The sequence below is a fragment of the Dasypus novemcinctus genome, unplaced genomic scaffold (genome assembly GCF_030445035.2).
Source record: "Dasypus novemcinctus isolate mDasNov1 unplaced genomic scaffold, mDasNov1.1.hap2 scaffold_119, whole genome shotgun sequence".
Classification (NCBI taxonomy): domain Eukaryota; kingdom Metazoa; phylum Chordata; class Mammalia; order Cingulata; family Dasypodidae; genus Dasypus; species Dasypus novemcinctus.
In genome coordinates, this window is record NW_026688148.1 from 524,134 (window position 1) to 542,540 (window position 18,407).

The following is an 18,407-nucleotide window of genomic DNA, read 5'->3' on the forward strand; positions in this document are numbered from 1 at the left end:
TATTAATTAAACAAAGAAGGGTTAGCTGCAATAGGGGCAGTTGTGACCGTGGGCAGGGAGGACAGGCAAAGAAATGCCATTAGGGTACAGGTTGGTGATGAGGCAACATAAGAGATTTGCATTTTCAAAGGTTGGTTGTTTGTTCTTTGGTCCAGATAGGCTGGTATTGATGAACAGCATCAAGATACATCACATGGGCAGAAATTTGCTTCATCCTTTCTTGGAGAAATTTAAGGAGACAAGGTGCAAATGCACAGATTAAAAGGAGAGTGATTAGGGGGCTGAGGAGGGGACCTAGTCACATTATGAAGGGGGAGGTGAGCCAGGCAGATAAGGAGAGGTTGATTGGGAGGGCAGTATTCCTTCCCCCAATTCTCACAATTTCTTAACATTTTGCTCAACAATACCAGATTCATTTATATAGTAGCAGCATTCCTCCTGGAGGAAAAGGCAGGTTCCCCCTTTTTTCAGCTGTAAGTTAAGGGCCCTGCAGTTTTGAAGGACTACTTGGGCGAGGGATGTTAGTTGCCACTGCAGAGAGTCAAGAGACTGTGCACTGGATTCTAGGCTAATTTGTCATTCTTGTTTAAAGTATTGCAAGCTGATGAGGCCATGACCAAGAGCACCACCTGCCGTGGCAGCTGCAGTGACAGAACCTGTGAGGCTAATTTTTTACCAATATAGGGAGGAAGGCGGCTCTCTTTGACACAGATGCAGATAGTAAAATTTTTAGTTTGCCTTCTCCATAGTATGTTAGTTGCGGGGTAATGGCTACTAGGATGCAAGGCCTCATTTTTATAGAATAGAGCATTTCTGGGTTATAGTTAATTTTCCAACAATCATAAGTAGGATTCTTGGTTATGATTAAATTGTAAGAGGGAAACAAAGTCACAATAAACTGAGTATTACTATTTTTGAAGATAATTATGGCCTGATTTTTAACCTACATACAGGAAGGATGGTTACTAATGCATAAGGGTTGATAATCAAATGGTAATATGAGATTATCGATTCTTTGTCTTTCTTTATAGAGTTTAATTGGCAATCGATTATCAATTGGTTTAGGGAATATATGGGTTTTATTCAGATATATATGAAAGAATGTATTTTTCCAGGTTAACACTCTAAGTAATGGGGGTTTAGGTATAAAGGCCTAATAAGTGTAATTACTGGCAGCTTCCTTATTACTTACGATCACCATCATCAGAAGTTGTAGAAGACTCCATCTCTTCATTCTGGGGTTTAATCCTTTTCAGAGATAACTAAATTTGTTCTCCATTTTCTGAAATGATAAGAGCATAGCCTCACCCCCTTACTTTAATCCTGCTTTTTTCCATTCATTGCTTAAAATATCTTTCTAGAATATTGGTTGATCTTCATTTCCTGTGTCTACTGTAGATGTTTGACATTTTCCAGAGTGACATTCCACAGGTGTTAATGAATTATAAACATTAAGAAAATGTAAAGTAAATAAAGCTTTTGCTAATTAATCTTTTGGTGTCATAATAACATTATTTCCCCCTTTTTGTTTTAAAAGCATAGTTTTTAGGGTATGATGGTTGCATTCAACTATGGCTTGACCTGTAGGATTATAAGGAATATTAGCAACATATTGAATACCATATTTTAAAAGGAAAGATTCAAAGGATTTACTAATGTAAGGTGTATTATTAATTTTTAGAGGGCATCCCATTACAGCAAAAGCAGACTATAGATGTGAATGAACATGATGCAACTGTTCCTTACTTTGAGCAGCAGTGTACATAAAATGAGAATAAGTGTCAATATAAACATGAACATATTGTAGTTTACTAAAGGATGGTATGTGAGTAACACCCATCTGCCATAATTGATTAGTAGTCAGGCCTCTGGGATTAGTTCCAGCCTAAAAAGGCACCACTGTTAGTGGTCCACAAGTAGGACAAGCGTGAATAATTTTTGTGCCTGTAGTTTTGTTAACTTTTGATATTTATTTCACACACCTTTAGCATTAATGTGAGTTAGAGCATGAGCACCTTGTAAACACCCTACTAATAAATCAGCTCGAGCATTATTTGCTGTCATAGGACTAGGCAAAGAGGTATGAGAGCGTATGTGAGTAATGTAAATAGGATGCTGTTTTAACCTGATGAGATGTTGCAAGTCAGTGAAAAGTTGAGATAACTTATTAGTAGCAAAGATATGAGCTGTTTCAATATACTAAATAGTAAGGCATACATATTCAGAATTAGAGACAACATTCAAAGGTTCCTTAAATATTGTTAACACCTTAATGATGGCAGCAAGTTCAGTATGCTGAGCAGACATGAATGGAGTCTGCCAAGCCTGTTCTTTTCAAGAAGTAATGTATGCTGCTTTTTTATTACTATTACAATCAGTAAATACTGTACAAGATGCTTAGGCCATGCACATAGTCCTGAAAAGCACTGCAAAAGTTCATTGTTAGGTTTTTTTATAGATAGAGGAATGCAGCTGGCTTGATTTGTGTAAGAAGACACTAAAGAAAGTCTTAGCAAGTTTTAAAACAAAGTGATAGCTGTGCTGGACTTTAACTTTTTGCAACAAACTAGCAGTGTTTGGGATTGCTGCATACTAGTGTTGTTACTTTAATCTATGATAAGAGGTTGTTTCTGTGACACATACTCTTTTATTATAATTAAAACCATGAATAACCACACTGTACTTCTCTTTAATATTATGCTGAAATATTGGTAACTTTATACACTTTTAAGCATTTGTAGAAACCTTTTGTTCATATGACTTTAATTAATAGAGGGTTTAAGGGAAGAAAAAACTTGTTAATTTTATAACACTGTAAAACACCTTTTATTTACTTATAACATATTAAAAGAACTTAATTATTACTTTAATTTTTCTTTCAAGGTAAAAGAACAAATCTCTTATAATTAGTTTGGAATAAAAGGCTACTGTTCAGGATTAGGTTTTGAGAAAGCAGTTTTGAACATTATGTTCCTTTAAAAGAGATAAAACTTTCCTTTCTTGGAACACCGAGGAAATGATAAGCAGAAGAAGCACAAGAAGCTATTTTGATAAGACAGACTTTCTTTGTATACTGATTATTGAGGATAAGAACTTTTACCAAAACAGATTAATGATGAGAGGCCTTGAGAAAGAATAAAAATTTTCAACTTTGCATCAGCATACTACTTGATACTAAAGCCTTTAAAATTTTATAGATAGACCCATCAAATCTTATTCAACTTTAACTATAAAATTTCCTTTTTCACGAACCTTCTGCACTTTTAGTGGTCACTCAGGTTTTGTTCCATATTTTACCCTTTCTTAATAACCAATCATTTTATCTTAGGACAAAATTATCCCATTTCCTTAATAATAAAAATACATTCCATATAGCCTACATACAAAGTTATCAAGCAAACTTTTTATAACATAATACCATGAACACTAAATGAGCTTGTTAAAATAATGAACTTTTCTTTACTTTAAATACTTAGTAGCATGCAATATCAGAAACAGTTTCCTAAAAGCAAGTTGTCAAGGGAGGCTGGCTGCAGCCAAGCTTCCCTGTTATAAAATTACTTTTTATTATTATTATTATTATTATTATTAATTCAGGTTTGTTTAATAATGACCTTTTGGAAATAGCCACTTAAACACTTTAATTTAAATAATGCTTTATAAGAACTTTTGTAATTATTTATAACCATATAGACTATAATTATATCATTTTTAGACAAATTTTATCTTTACAGAACACATTCCCTTACTTAAAGTTATCACAATACCTTCTACAACTTGCCACATGCAAATTAAGTTTCAAGAGTTTATGAAAAATTAACCATCCTACTTTAGGACAAAACACACCCCCTTGCAAAACCCATTAAATTTCTGCTAGCATGGCCACAAACACCCAACTCTTTAACATTCATTCAAGTTTCGCATCCCCCACACCACCCTGCAAAGAAAAACAAGCCATTCATTTCAATCTAGGCAAGAACCATCCCCTATGAAAAGGCATAGTAATTTTGTTAATCAAGATTTACAATTTTTATCATTGTAGATATCTTATTAACATTTAAACTTATGTATTAATATAATTAACTTAACTATTAATATAAGTGCTTATTTAATTTTTGGCCATTTGAATAGAGCTCTTTTAAAAATTTCTACTAATTTATATTTACCATCCGGAGGTATCACAATATACACTGACATTGAATGAACAGACAGACAAACACAAAAGAGTTACAACACATTAACAGAAACATACAATTTATTTACAATCGACTCATAATTCTTACTTTATTGGTATAGCTGCTTTTAAATCCTCTGTTATATATCACATCTTAGATTGTACCTTTTAAGATTTCTTCTGGAATTCATGTCACCTGTAATATGCAAGCTTGTGCTTGGAAACATTATTAGTTATCAGCAATCAGTTAAAATAACTTGAGCAGCATAAATATAGTTAAGTTTTTATTTTGCAGTTTAGACAGACCATTAACACACATTTTTGGATTATTACTGTAAGACTATACTGAGACTTGAAGTTCTGGAGAAAACTATTGATTTAAAACTGAAAATTCCTTTTAGACCTTGATAAAAACTTGGTACTAATTTTATTATCTTGGTTAAGTAAGCCCAATCAGAATTAGCATTGAAACAAAACAAAATACAAATGTTGCCACATTTTTCTCTCTTTCCAGTGGCTTAACTATATTAGCCCTCACTAGCCCAGAGCTACATTGTCATATAGACAGCAGGGAGTTTGAAGAGTTGTGAAAGGGAATGGCATTTGCTGGAGCAAAGTTGATTGCCTCATAAGCTTGTTTGGGTTTTGGGGCCTGTAGCTGGCCTCACGTTCCGTTTCCCTGATGGGGAGGGAGAGGTTGACACTGCATGTTGGTTTGGGACCAACAGCCACTAGCCCAGTGCTGGCTGTGGCAGCAATGAGGACAGACTTTAGGGGCACTACTAGGCTTTTTGTTAACACCGGGGGTGGGACAATCTTGGGTGAAATGGCCGGGATCACCACACTTAGAACAAGTTCTTATTTGCTGTGGCTGTAAAACCTCTTTTAAAGTGGTGGCCATAGCAAGGCCTTGTTGGTAGGTGGGGCCAATTTCAGAACAAAGCCTGATGTAACCAGACAAGTCCTCCTTCTTTCTATAAGGTCTAACTGCGGCCTGACAAGCCGCATTCACATTTTCAAAGGCAATTTGCTCTACATAGTCTGTTTCTGTATTGGTATCACCAAACAGTCTTTCTGCAGCCATGCACAATCTGCCTACAAAATCTGAAAAGGGTTTCTCTGGCCCCTGCTTAATATTAGTGAGGGAGGAGGCAGGGCATTCTTTTGTGAGCAACCTTTTGCAGGCCCTAAGGGCTGCAGTTTGAATTTGGGTGAATAGGCCAGGGTTATAATTCATATGCTGTACAGTGCCTTCATAATCTCCCGAGCCTGTTACAGAGCAGTGGGCCCATAGGTGGAGGCGGCAGTTTTAAGCTCTTTTAAAGATTTAAAGGGGAAAGTGGAATGCACACGAACTATCTTCACCTCACCATCTGCCTCATTATCTGCCTCATTGTTTTGCCCCTCAGTTTGCCTTTTGGTGACCCGGATATGCAAAAAAAGGGGGGGTTTCACTGCAGGGGATGCATGCCTGGGTGGCCTTTCTAAGCAGGTGCAGGTGGGTGGGAAGTTGATAAAAGGATTGTGGTTTACTGCCTTTCTGCATTTATGGTGTTGTAATCCTTTTAGCTGCTGTAGCTCCTTTATGAGTTGTAAATGCTCCCTTCCTGTGGAAACCAGGGATAAACTTCTTTTAGGAACGCAAAGAATTTAGAGAGTTCTTTAACATTAACCTTTGCTCCTCTCATCCTAAGTGGGGCCTGCAGGCCAGACAGGAAAAGGGAACGATTATTAGAGGATGCCTGCCCCATCCTCGCAGATCACCGAGCCTTCAGAAGATAGGCAGTCTTCTGAAGGTCTCTTCCGCCCAAGCTGATAGCTCAGGTCTTCTGCCCAAGCCGATGGCTTAGGTCTTCCACCCAAGCTGATTGCTCAGGTCTTCTGCCCAAGCTGATGGCTTAGGTCTTCTGTCCAAGCTGATTGCTCAGGTCTTCCACCCAAGAATTCTCAGGTCTTCCGAGTTCGCGTAGATCACCTGGCCAGGTTTTCCGTTGTGTCAGCGTATCAAGAGTACTTCATTCCTGGCCCCACCCACGTTGGGCGCCTCTTGTTCAATCTGGCGGGGGTGGATTCCAGGGGCCTGTGGGAAGAAGTGGGGGCAGGGAATGAGAAGAATGTAGGCAAAACAGGATTCTGATCAAGCCTCATTTATTGGGGGTAGAACATGGGAATATATACTGAGGGAAGGGAACGTGTCCATGGGTGATAGGCTGGTCTTGTGGGTGGCAGGTGTCCAAGGAGGGAATTGGCTGAAAGTTCATGCTGGGTCTGCAGAATTACATGCCTTGCGCATGCATGCTGCTGTGGTTACCAGAGTTGTGGCGGGAAGGGGAGAACAAAGAAACAAGGAGGAAGAAGAAGAAGGAAATGGCGGGGCAGGGCTGAGGTAGTTGTGAAATCCGCCCATGTTGTTGGAGGCTGTAAATAGATTTCACAGCGGGTGGCTCCCCACAATTAACCACTCTTTGGGGGAAGGATAGTTGGGAGATGCCTACCAAAAGATCTCAGACGATGGAAGTGTTAAAATGGCAGTGTTGTTTCATAAACCATATGGTAGTGGATTTATGCTTGAGCACCATTATTCCTTATCAGATTAGGACTTGGCTAATTGCCATCAAAATGGATTTGAGAAACACATACTGCAGGAAAAGTTGACTCCCAAAGTTAGTTGCCAGGCTTATTCATGGGGGCTTTGACTTTACTAGTGCTTCCTATATGTTTTTATAAAATCACCATCTGAACAGACCCTATTCAACATCATAGTATCCTCATAGTTTTCTTTTCTACAATTGCAGGGGAACTCCAGAGCAAGTGAAAAAGTAGGTGTTCTGGGCTCATCCAATGTCTGATGAGAAAACAAATATAAGAGACTCGGGCTTCAAACTAGAGACTCAGGCTAATCACAGCATCATGGTGAGATGAGGATTAGGGGTATGATGAAGGGTTTCCATGGAGGAAATGTGCCCTTGTTACTACATTCTGTGGTAATGGCTGTGATCTCTCTAAGTTGTGCAAGTTTTGCATGCAAGGGGGTTTGCAGGTACTCTAGTTTTAGTTTCTGTGGTGTAATTTTTTAGTTTGTCTGTGAGCAAAAGGGGTGACCATAAGCAGCTCCCTAGATGTTAGGTGCCATTTACACTGGACAATTACCAGGGACAGTTTTCTCAAATACAACCCATCACCACAGCATGCTCTATGTATATGACCTTGTTCTGTCCTCACCACAGCTGGATCTGGGGTTTGCTTTCTATGATGGCAAAAAGATGTAAAAGTGAGGTACAGATGTGAACCCACACTCATGCACTGCTAAAGGAAAGGTCATAAATGTGAACTCAGCCATGTGTCATAATACTGTGACCTACAGACATGAACTTACCACACAACCATATGCTTGCTAGAAACCATGCAAGAGAGTTCTAGCACATGTGTATGTACCTACACCCAAATTACCTGGGCCTACAAAGAGACCAAAACTGCCCATCATTATAAAGTAGCCTCCATAGTCACATGGCCTAGGGAAGCTAGCTGTCCAGAATATTACAGACTTTGGCATAGTTATTAGTACCCAAAGCATACAGTACTCCCACATGCAAATGAGCAGCTCAAAATTCTGAGTTGTGTGGCAATACATAGGATAACATGGTCAATCCTAAGAGGGCTGAGGACACAGCTCAGCAAGTCACCAAAAGCAGACAGGCAGGAAATGGCTGTGGCTCAATCAGTTGGGCTCCTGTCTACCATACAGCATGAACCCAGGGCCTCTTTGTAAAGGCAGGCTCAGCCACATGCTGCAGAGAGCTACTGGCCCAGGCGCCATGGAATGCCACTGGCCCACAAGCACTGCAGAAGGTATCCAGGCCTGCAAGCACCATGGGGTGCCAAGTCAGCAAGGTGACATAACAAAAAGGGAGACAAGCAAAAAAACACAGAAGAGCATGCAGCAAATGGACACAGAGCAGACAGCAAGCAAGCCACAAAGCAGGGGGGAGGGGGAAATAAATAAGTAAAAATACAGACACAGAAGAACGCACTGTGAATGGACACAAAGAACTGAGAGCAAGCAAAAAAAAAAGCTGCAAAAGGGTGATTAAAAATACATATATATTAAGAAAAAGCAGATAGGCATTGAGAATACAATACAGTGCATTTGATAACATCATCCAAATGACACCATAGATGCTCGAATCATGAGTCAACACTATACTGTCACTGAAAAATAAGAACTCAGGAACATCATCATTCTTAACCTGGTTTCTAAAACCCTTCTTGAAACATTCTTAAACAGCTGTCTTTATGGGTGCTGGCACTCAATCTAGGCAGCCCTCCATAATGAGCATCCCAGAGTTGATGGCCAATAATGAACAAACAATATTTCAATGAATTAACAAAGGGGGTTGCAAAGAAAGACTGGAAGAAAATCCATAAGATTAATAAGCAGTGACATTTAAATGGTAATATTTTAGATCATCAATCTTCTACAATTGATTATCTTTATTACAATATGATACTGAATAAATGCAATGGAATGTACAATGTAGACTGGAATCTAGACCACCAAAAAAAAAGTTGCTTTTAATCAAGTGGAAATTCCTGTGGAACAAATGGTAAATGTAGCATCAGTACATGTGTATCCAAGGAGCTGAGTTTGTTGGATTTGTCAAGAGGATACTGGCAATTTAGGTGAGATACACTATAGAGAGGAGGTGTGATAGTACTCAGCCACTGGGTCACAGCATGTATTTTTGTGCCATTTGTACACTGGGTATGGCCAATTGCTTTAGGCTTCCATTAGCTACAAAGCTGGGGACACTGAGTTTTGTTTCTTTCCTCCTACTCTCCCTGCCATCTTTCTTTCATGATGGAAGGCCCCACAGCAGCAAACGTCATGCTTGTTAAACTACCATCTCTACAAAATTTAGCATCTTGTCCAAGGCCATAAATTTCTTTAGCAATTCATAAGCAACCCACAAATATGAGGCATTATTCTGTGTCCTCATAGCACCCCAGGAACAACTGATGGTGGCACTTCCAAAGGACCAAGACGATAAAGAGGTCCCATCTACAGCCAGGGTGAGGTTACTATTCTTTATCTAAAATGACAATGTTCCTTTTCAGTCACTTTCAGATGAGGATGCCTCATCATGTACATATTACATGATATAACACAATTTTCTTAGGGTAGGAAGCATCAAGTGAGAACCTCTATTAACTGATCCAACTTTGAAGAGATCATCCACAAAGTGGGGCAGCAGTTTACAAAGTAGTATTTTACTGAACTATAACTTTTTTTCACCTTAGATTGAGAATTTGCAATCACAATCAAAACTGAATTTAACAGATGCATGTCTCAGAAAAAACTCATGCCTCTCCTGAAGTGTCTGCTATAATTGCTTATCAGGTCTTGCTTGACCACTCTTTCACATCTGATTTACTAATGATGCCAAACAAGCAAAAGTCCTTTGCAAACAGACGAAACATGATATGATCCTCATAGGCTTTTCTCTAATTGCAGATGGCCCCAGGAGCAAGTCAGATTGGTAGGTATCTAGAATACTGATTAAGGAAATATATGGGTAAGATAAGTTTGCCTGTAGACCCATGGCGGCTCCAGGTACTGGTGGGAGTGAAGATTGTGGTATGGTTAGACATGAATTTCTCATGATAAGGAATATGGCCATTCTCTATTTTCCGGTAAGCAAATGCATTCCCTTTAGGAGGCATGGATTTGTGTGTACTGTGGTTAGGGCATTGTATGACTGACCCTATGGGCAGGAATTGTGGAGGTGTGTGGGGCATTAATGTGTGTTTCCCTAAGAGAAGCCCAACATACAAAGGACAATTGTCATTGAAAACTTTCTAAAAAACCATCCCATCACCACTGCATATTTCACATATATTAACCTGTAAAATCCTCACCAGAATCATTCTTGCAATGATGTACACTCTCCCCATCCCTTACATGAAGATTCTGAGGGGCATTGATTAATGACCCAAGACTTCAAATTCCTAAGTGGTAGAGTCAAATATTCTACCACTAATATCTGTGATAGTGCTACCTATCACAATATATACTAATATTGTGATAGTATATCACAATATACCAATATTGTAAGCTACTATCACTTACATCACAGGCATGATTTATTACTGACAATGAAGGAGTTTCCATCATCTGTATATATGCATGTGCCCTAGACAGTTCTTAAACACTGCACTTATATATTTGATATACTCAGGGGTCATATAACCCAGGGTTGCTTTAGTTGCATTTTACCAAACCTTTTAGTTATTAGTTTGAAAAGCAAGAGAAAGCCCAAAATGTTTCTGGTAAGTTCTGAGACTTGTGAGGCATCAGTAGAACAAGTTGCCAATCTCTGCCAATGTTGGGTCACAGCTCAGTGCATGGCCCAAGTAGACAGGTATTGGGGAGATATTTTCATCTACTTGATGACTTTATTGCCACAGCCATACAAATGATCATTCTGTGAGTACACATTGGAGAAACAGTAACCAGGAAGTAATCAAACTCCATCTTAGTCATAAGCTTCATGTTCATCACTCTCATTGCCACATTCCTGCATAGGTGGGATAAAGAATCAATGCTCAACCTCTCAATACAGTTAATCCAAATTAACTGTCCCACAGTGGGCTGGTTCATGTAAGCATGGAGAGTCACATCACTCAGTGAATACAAAAATACAGTAATGAAAAGAAAGAATTAAGGAAAAATATAAGTTGAACATGTTACTTTTAAATGGTAATGCTTCAGTATAATGCCAAGCTCTATAAAGACTATCCTTATGACACATCTCAGTGACTCAATACAAAGAATAATTTACCTAGAATTATATCCAGTCCACCAATACACACAAAGAAAAATACTACACAACAAATGAGTATTTTAGTAGCAGCATTTTGTAGTAGTGGAGATTGAAATGATCTTGTAAGTACAAAAGGATACTACAATTAGCTTTGATTCAAAAGAGGAAGGAAGAGTGATAGGACTCTGAGGGAATAGCATCTATTTAATACTATTTGTGGATTGGATATATCATGTTGCTCTTGGATGCCTTAAGCTACATAGCCAAACATTCTTGTTTCTCATTTGTTTCCTGTTCCTCTCCTCCTTTAAAATCCTTCTTCCACCAGAAAGCATGGGCTACCACACATCATTCCAGGCTTATTGCCCTCAGCTCCATATTTTCTTGCCCATTGCAAAGACATGCCAGCTGCCTGAATAATTCATGAACAACACCCCATGTAAAGATACTCTGTGTCCTCCCAGCAACCCCCAAGGGTCTGTTAGAGAAGTCCCCTAGAGATAGGGCAGACAAAGATGTTTCATCTAACTCAAAGGTAAGGTCACCCTTTCATTTACTGAAATAAACTTCCTAATTTTAGCTTTTATTAAGATATGAAAATCAGACCAAGTAATTATTCATGATGTATACAATTTCCTTGGTCAGGGGGAGTGTTCATTTGGAGCCTGTTACTAACTTAGCCCTGACACAAGAGGAACCACAAGGAATCACCTGTATGATACAGGGCTAGTTTTTCCTCATAGGATTAAGATTTTATTTCCAACCTAAATAGACAGGAGAGATGGATCAAACAGGAAAATCCTGTGCATTTCCACACATCTGTTACAGTTACTTTACGGGCATTTCACTGGACCACTTTTTACCATCAGCTTTTCTAAAGGAAGCAACAGAGTAAAATATTTGTGCAAACATAAACAGCATGGTCCAATCCTCAGTGTTTTCATTTCTCTAATTGTAGGTGGCTTCAGGAGTAAGTGCAAATGGTGGTATTGGTTACACTTTAAGAAAAAAAAATCTAGATAATTTAACCACAAGGTTTTTCATGCTTACTTTATTGTGGAGAGAAGCCTGCTTTCAGCTTCCACCGGGACATAAGAAATAGGGATGTGCTTCTGTTTAAGGTGAAGACAAATGGCCATGTACTACAGTACTTGGAAGCAGCTGTATTCCCATTAGGTGGTTTGGGATTTTGCTCATACTCCACCACAATTGCACACTTTACATATATTTGCACAGTCAATGGTCAAACTATAACACTGGACTTCAAAAGGGGCAGGAGGAGTGGTAAGAATCTCTCATTGAACAAACTGCTGCAGTTTAGTCCCTTTGCAGGGTTATTTCCTGCTAAACACCAGTGACAGCTTCCCTTGCTATTGCTGCCCCTCCATGGTGTGGTTCTTCCTCTCCTCAGCAGCTCACTTGTGCTTGCTGATTACCTGCCTCATAGACACTAATCCCTGTCCAAATAAGGCCTCATGACCAATCCAGGAGGAACACACCCAAGGTACTGACTGTGACTCCGTGTCCTCCAAGATCCTCCTGAAGGCCAGCTGGAATAGTTTCTAAGTGCCAGGGCAGAGAGCATGCACCATTTACTTCAAGGTGAGGTCAACTTTCTTCATCTGAGTTAGAACTGAGCCATTCTTCATTTCTTCCTTTTCCCATCTAATTCAGACATGAAAATTTGATCCTGTGCACTAGAGGTGGGAAGTACAAATGTCTGGTGGGTCAGTGATCAGTGGGCATCTCTTAGCTAATCACTATGTCAAGGGTAAAATCACAAAAGGCAGCATCAAGTTATTAACGATATGGTAGAAAAATATATTCTACTTGGGTTAAAAATTTTGGACTTAGTAATCAAAATGGACTTGAGAGATACATCACCCAAGACAAGCTTCTGTCTTTTCCTGATGTGTCTCCTTTCCTTGAGTTCTTTCCCATCCTGTATTCTAAAGTCACCAAGTGGACATAAGCTTCTGATATCACTATACAGTGAGTTCTGATCCTTACAGTACTTTCTTTTTTTTAATGAGCATTTATTTTTATTGTATTTTTTGTAGACACAGACCACAAAAAATGTTACATTAAAAAATATAAGAGGTTCCCACATACCCTCCACACACACCCTCCTCCAAGGTCAACAACTTCCTTCATCACTGCAGCACATCCATTGCATTTGGTGAATACATCTTGGAACACTGCTGCACCACATGGATTATAGTTCACACTGTAGTTCACACTCTCCCCCAGTACATTCAGTGGGTTATGCCAGGATATATAATGTCCAGCATCTGTCCCTCCAATATTTTCTTTGTAATTGCAGCCAGCCCATAGAGAAAGCAACAACGGTAAGTATTCTGAAATCTCACTAGCTGAGGAAAAAAATCCACATAGTAAAAAAAAAAAAAAAAAAAGGGTCTTCCCATGCTAGTTTAGTCTCAAGAAGTCCCTGATTATAGCCTCCTGGTAGGAAGGAGAATTGGGGTGTGGTGAAAGCTGCGGCTATTCCAGGTAAGACAACAATTATGTTTCCTGAGAAGCTGTGTTCTCTTTCTTTGGCATTAGTCTGTGTGCACCAGAGTGGCACATGATGAAATGAAAACAGACATATGTGGCCATTCATTAACATATGAGACAGGGAAGACTTGAGAAGGTGTACAAAGTATTCAGAGCTGCACATCTAGTGAAAACAGACCCAGGCACTGGAGATATTAGAGGCTTAGATTCCTAAACCACACACTTTCTTCATGCCTCTTCTGCCTGGCAGGGTCTCTAAAGTTAGAGTATGAATTTGTCAACATGTCCTATTTTAATTCCTGGTCCTGAGCCCCACAGGGTCAGTGCATGTATAGCAGATTGCAATTTTTGCAAATTTTCAAAAGCCCAGTATCCATTTGTGCTAGTAGTTATGATATGGACAATAGAGAGAACATATTCACCCTTGTAAAATGATCTCCAGGGCAGCTACCCAGAGTCTAGCACTAGGTCCATTCTTTGTACTCACCTTAGTGTGTGTGTCCAGTCAACATTTCAGGGTGATAAGATTTGAGAAGAATGCTGTAACTTTTGAGCTAAATGAGGCAGTGAGAAGTTGAGGGCTGATTCCTTCACCTCTTCTTCCACATTTGCAAACTGCTTGCAACATCTCGTTAGAGGCCTGGGACTCCAGAGAGCACAGGGAATGTCTCAGGACCCAGGCTAGGGAGCTGGGATTCCTATGGTAGCCAGCACGGCCTCAGGTAGAGAAGAGAGGGTGGAGGCCTTATTTTAATAATGTTCCTATGGATGCTTGTGTTCCTAAAAGACTGACTTGTGGATCAGAGGTACATCTCCACCAGAAGCAAAGATGATGACAATCCAGGTAGGTAACAATTCTCAAGAAAGGATCTAATGGAGAGGATTCCAGATCAGTAGTTATACCTGGTGCCAAATCCAAAATGCTGGATTAGGAATTAAACCTACATTTCATCACATTCGAGAAAGGCTTGATTCCAGCTGCCCCTTCAGTGCTAAAAAACCCTAGCAGGTTTTTGTAGGACTTCTGTGAATGGGCTGCTGGATAGCTTCACACACTGGCTCTCCAAGTCCTACTCAGCTGGAGTTCTGGAATTGAGCAGGCCCAAGAGAGAATCTCTGGGCAGCAGGACCACAGCTTCCCTGCTCCTCCCTAAACCAGTGCTGCTGCCAGGCATCTCTGCTATGTCCTTCACACAACATGTGTGTCCCTCCCTATACCTTTCCCCAGGCTTGTCAAAGCACCCAAGGTACCCAGTCCTAGAGAGGCTTGATGAAGTCACTTCTTTAATTGGCCATGCATCCTGCATAAACCCTATTATGTCAATTGCAGGACAAGGGAATGTGGGCAAGTTACCTCTAATCTTGTGTTCATCCACCCAAAAGGGTTAGGAAACCTATGGGGGCATTGAGAGGACAAAGGCCTGCCCAATTCCTAATGTCATCCCAGGCACTTGACAGCCACTTGGTTTGTGAAGTGGGTGGTAGCTCTCTTCCCCAGGATCTGATTCAACTCCAGGTTGCAGAGAGTTGCCCCTGGAGATGGGTGAACTGGTAAGTGAACAATTTATTGACTGGAGAGGACAACAATATATACTTGATCATTCCTCCATGTTCTCCTATGGAACAACAACACGAATGGAAATTAAAGCAAATAAGCACTAATTAGGAGAGAGAAGAGAGGCAGGGAGGTTCTGAGCCAGGAAAATGGGAAGGAAAGCAATAGCATGCTTAGAAAGACAAGGAGACACTGACTGCTTTCTTAGTGCTCAAGGAAGATATGAGCATTTCTTCCTAAAATTAGAGCATGTGAGGTCTAGAACACAGACCCTATATCTTAGGCAAACCCCACAAGGCAGAAGAGAAGCAATTGAAGCTCAAAATCAGGATGAGATGAGGACAGAATTGTATCCTAGGTGCATGTCATGTTATGACATCAACAATAGGGGCTTGAGCTCCCCTTTCAACCTGAACTTTCTCCTTTCCTTTTGCAAGGCCACCCCATCACCGTTACAGCATTGTGCATTCAGAAGCATTTTTCACAGATGAAGAAGATTCAGATATAGAGAATGGCAATTTGCATGTAATTTATTTCCTTTCTCCCTATTTTTAAAATCTGTTTCTTATCTGTAAGCATTTCTTTGTAGCTCTTATTTTATCCATTCTTTATATAATTATCTTGAAGGTCTCTTCCAGGAAGATGAGTTCATACCAATGACAATGTTTTTAAAACATGTCTTCAACTTCCTACCTACTATATTTCTACATTACACTGATTTTTCAACCTACTCTGCACCATGAATCAACTCACGGAATCCAGATGGGCCAGAAAAGTAGCTGTGCTGGGATCAGAAGCCTGGATCTCCATTATGGGGAAGGGGACTCTGTGAAGTTGGTTCTGGGCTGGGCTATCCCCTCACGGTAGTGATGCTGCACATGCAGCTCTGGAAATGCAAGTCTGCTCTCCTCCCTGCAGTTGTCTACACTCTTTGAGGAGGAGAAGGAGTCTCTTTATGTCAATTTTCTGTTCCTGGAAAGCACAGATGGCATCCAAGATGTAGAAAGAGAAGAACAAGAAGAGGAAATGTTGAGTGTGGTGTGGGTAGAATGAGGAGGAGAAGGGAAACAGGTCAACTAACACTCCACTGATTCTTTACTTTCTCTTGACACTTCAGGAAATCCAGCCTTCTTGAGGAGCTTACTGAAGAGACTGCAAGTGTGGGAGCATGGAGATAGAGGTGAGAATTGGATGGTGAAAATAAGTGCAGGCAGGTGAAGGATGCCCTGAGACCCTCAACCCCAGGGACTAGAAACCCATTCCACAAAAGTCCTAATTTGCTCAGCTATGGCTCCTTAGTTAAGAGGAGAGAGCTCTAGCCCAGTTTAAGAACAGAGTTTGCCCTCCTAATCCCCTTAAAGTCCACCAGCTCTTCCCCTCTCTATTATTGAGTGTGGTGGATAAAGTGAAGTGTCATTGAGTGCCACCTAGTCAGGTCTCAAGGGAAAAGGTTGAGTTAGATTGTTACTTTGCCAGGGCTGCTTTACCCAATACCACTGGCTAGTTGGTGTATACGCAGGAATTGACTGCCTAAAAGTTTCAGAGGTTAGAAGTAAACTCTAGGTGTGAGCATGGCCATGATTTCCCTCAAGCTGGTGGCAGTTTGCCAGCAATCCATAACTCCACTTCTCCCTCCATCACCTATCATCTCTTTATATTTATCCCCTCTGCTCCTGCTCATGAATTTCTCTAGACTTGCTCTCTTCAGGACTCCATGCATAAAGGACTAAAGCCACCCTGTAGCAGACTGGCATCACTTACACCAATAAGATCTAACAGCCCTATTCACAAACGAGTTCACTTCCCTAGGAGTCGAGGTGAGGGTGAAACTATGACTTTATGGCTGGACCTGACTTGATCCAACAAGAACAGTGAGGCTCTGAGGTCCCTCTTAAGCAAGAAGGGTAGCTACTGTGGCCATCTGTTCTCACTGGGACCTCTCAGTTGCCCAAGACATGGGGTTCTCAGCCTCTGCAGTTCTCTACCCAGATACCAGATTAGCTCATGCACCTTTTCTCCAGATGCAGGTCTTCAAGATTTCTCTATGTATGTAGAAGTCAAAGAAACAAAACCTGAAGGAAATTTCCCTGCAGTGCTAACTTGGGATGAGAGAAGCAAGGGAGATTTCACATTACTCATTTCCCCTTATTAAAGATTGCAATTATTAAAATAACTCTATCATACTATAATGAGGAGTGTTTTATAATATCTACATTTTGGAATATATTAATGTAAGAAAATTTGTTTTTGTATCACAGTATAACTTTTTAAAAATGGAAAATGACAGGTAAGCTTTGTGTTTGATTAAGAATGAAACTGTTGATTAGGAAAAGGAAGGTTTTTTTAAATGTGAATCTTTCATGAATGAACTCTGTTGGAAATTTCTAGACAATCTTTGTCACAGACAGCACCCTCTGCAAAGAGCAGCAATAGGAATTCAATGGCTCCTGGATCTGGCTCCCAGGGGTATCAGGGACCTAAGGTCACTTCTCCAGGGTCTGAGGTGTCTTCTGGGTCTTGCAACCCACCTCAGGTATTCCAGATTCTGTATTTGTGTTGCAGATCCTACAACTGACAGCTGCAGAGACCTTGACTAGAGGCCTCAGTTTGAGGCTAAGAGGAGCTGGAGATCTCACAGTGTTTGGAGATGCCTCAGTACTCACTCTTCTACTCCACTCAGAATGAGTCAATTTAATGACAGTTCAGTTTTACTTCAAAAGATTAGGCTGTTTTAGAAAGAGGTTACATTTAATTTTACTTATTAAACAATATTTGTATCTTTAATACATGTATATATATAGATACGCACCCTAAACAAAGTTAGCACTATATGAATTATATTTGGTCTCCATAATGGCTCCCAATTCATACTCTCACTCCTAGAATCCTCATGTTAGTTGAATAATGGTAAATTGAGTGTGTATCATCCATCCTCCTGTCAATGAATTTCAGTAATTTCATTTACTGAACTCTGTTCACTCACATGGAACATGTCTAGTAGGATAATTGAGTTTCAATGAATTTTTTGCTGTTTTTTCTCTATTTTTTAAATGTTACATTCAAAAAATATAAGAGGTCCCCATATACCCCCCCACTCCCCTCACCCCACTCCTTCCACATCAACAACCTCTTTCATCATCATGGGATATTCACTGCACTTTATGAATACATTTTGGAGCACTGCTGCATCACGTGATAATGATTTAAATTGTAGTTTACACTCTCTCCCAGTCCACCCAGTGGTCAATGCCTTTTTTATTACATTTCTGTGTTGCTGGGTATAAAACCACAAATATTGCTTTCCACAAATATACTGCCCCATTTGCATCTGGCACAAAAT

General features: G+C 40.0%; 1 long non-coding RNA gene across 3 annotated transcripts in view; it reads right to left on the minus strand.

Annotated features, from left to right (window-relative positions):
* Positions 1 to 6,075, minus strand: part of LOC131277499 (uncharacterized) — a 131,885-nt gene extending 125,810 nt beyond the window's left edge. For all 3 annotated transcript variants that reach the window (XR_011648188.1, XR_011648187.1, XR_009184661.2), the window contains exons 1-2: positions 5,939 to 6,075; positions 1,193 to 1,282 (exon numbers count right to left, since the gene is read on the minus strand). This is a non-coding gene — a long non-coding RNA (uncharacterized lncRNA). The remainder of the gene's footprint in view (positions 1 to 1,192; positions 1,283 to 5,938) is intronic.
* Between the last annotated feature and the right edge of the window lie 12,332 nt (positions 6,076 to 18,407).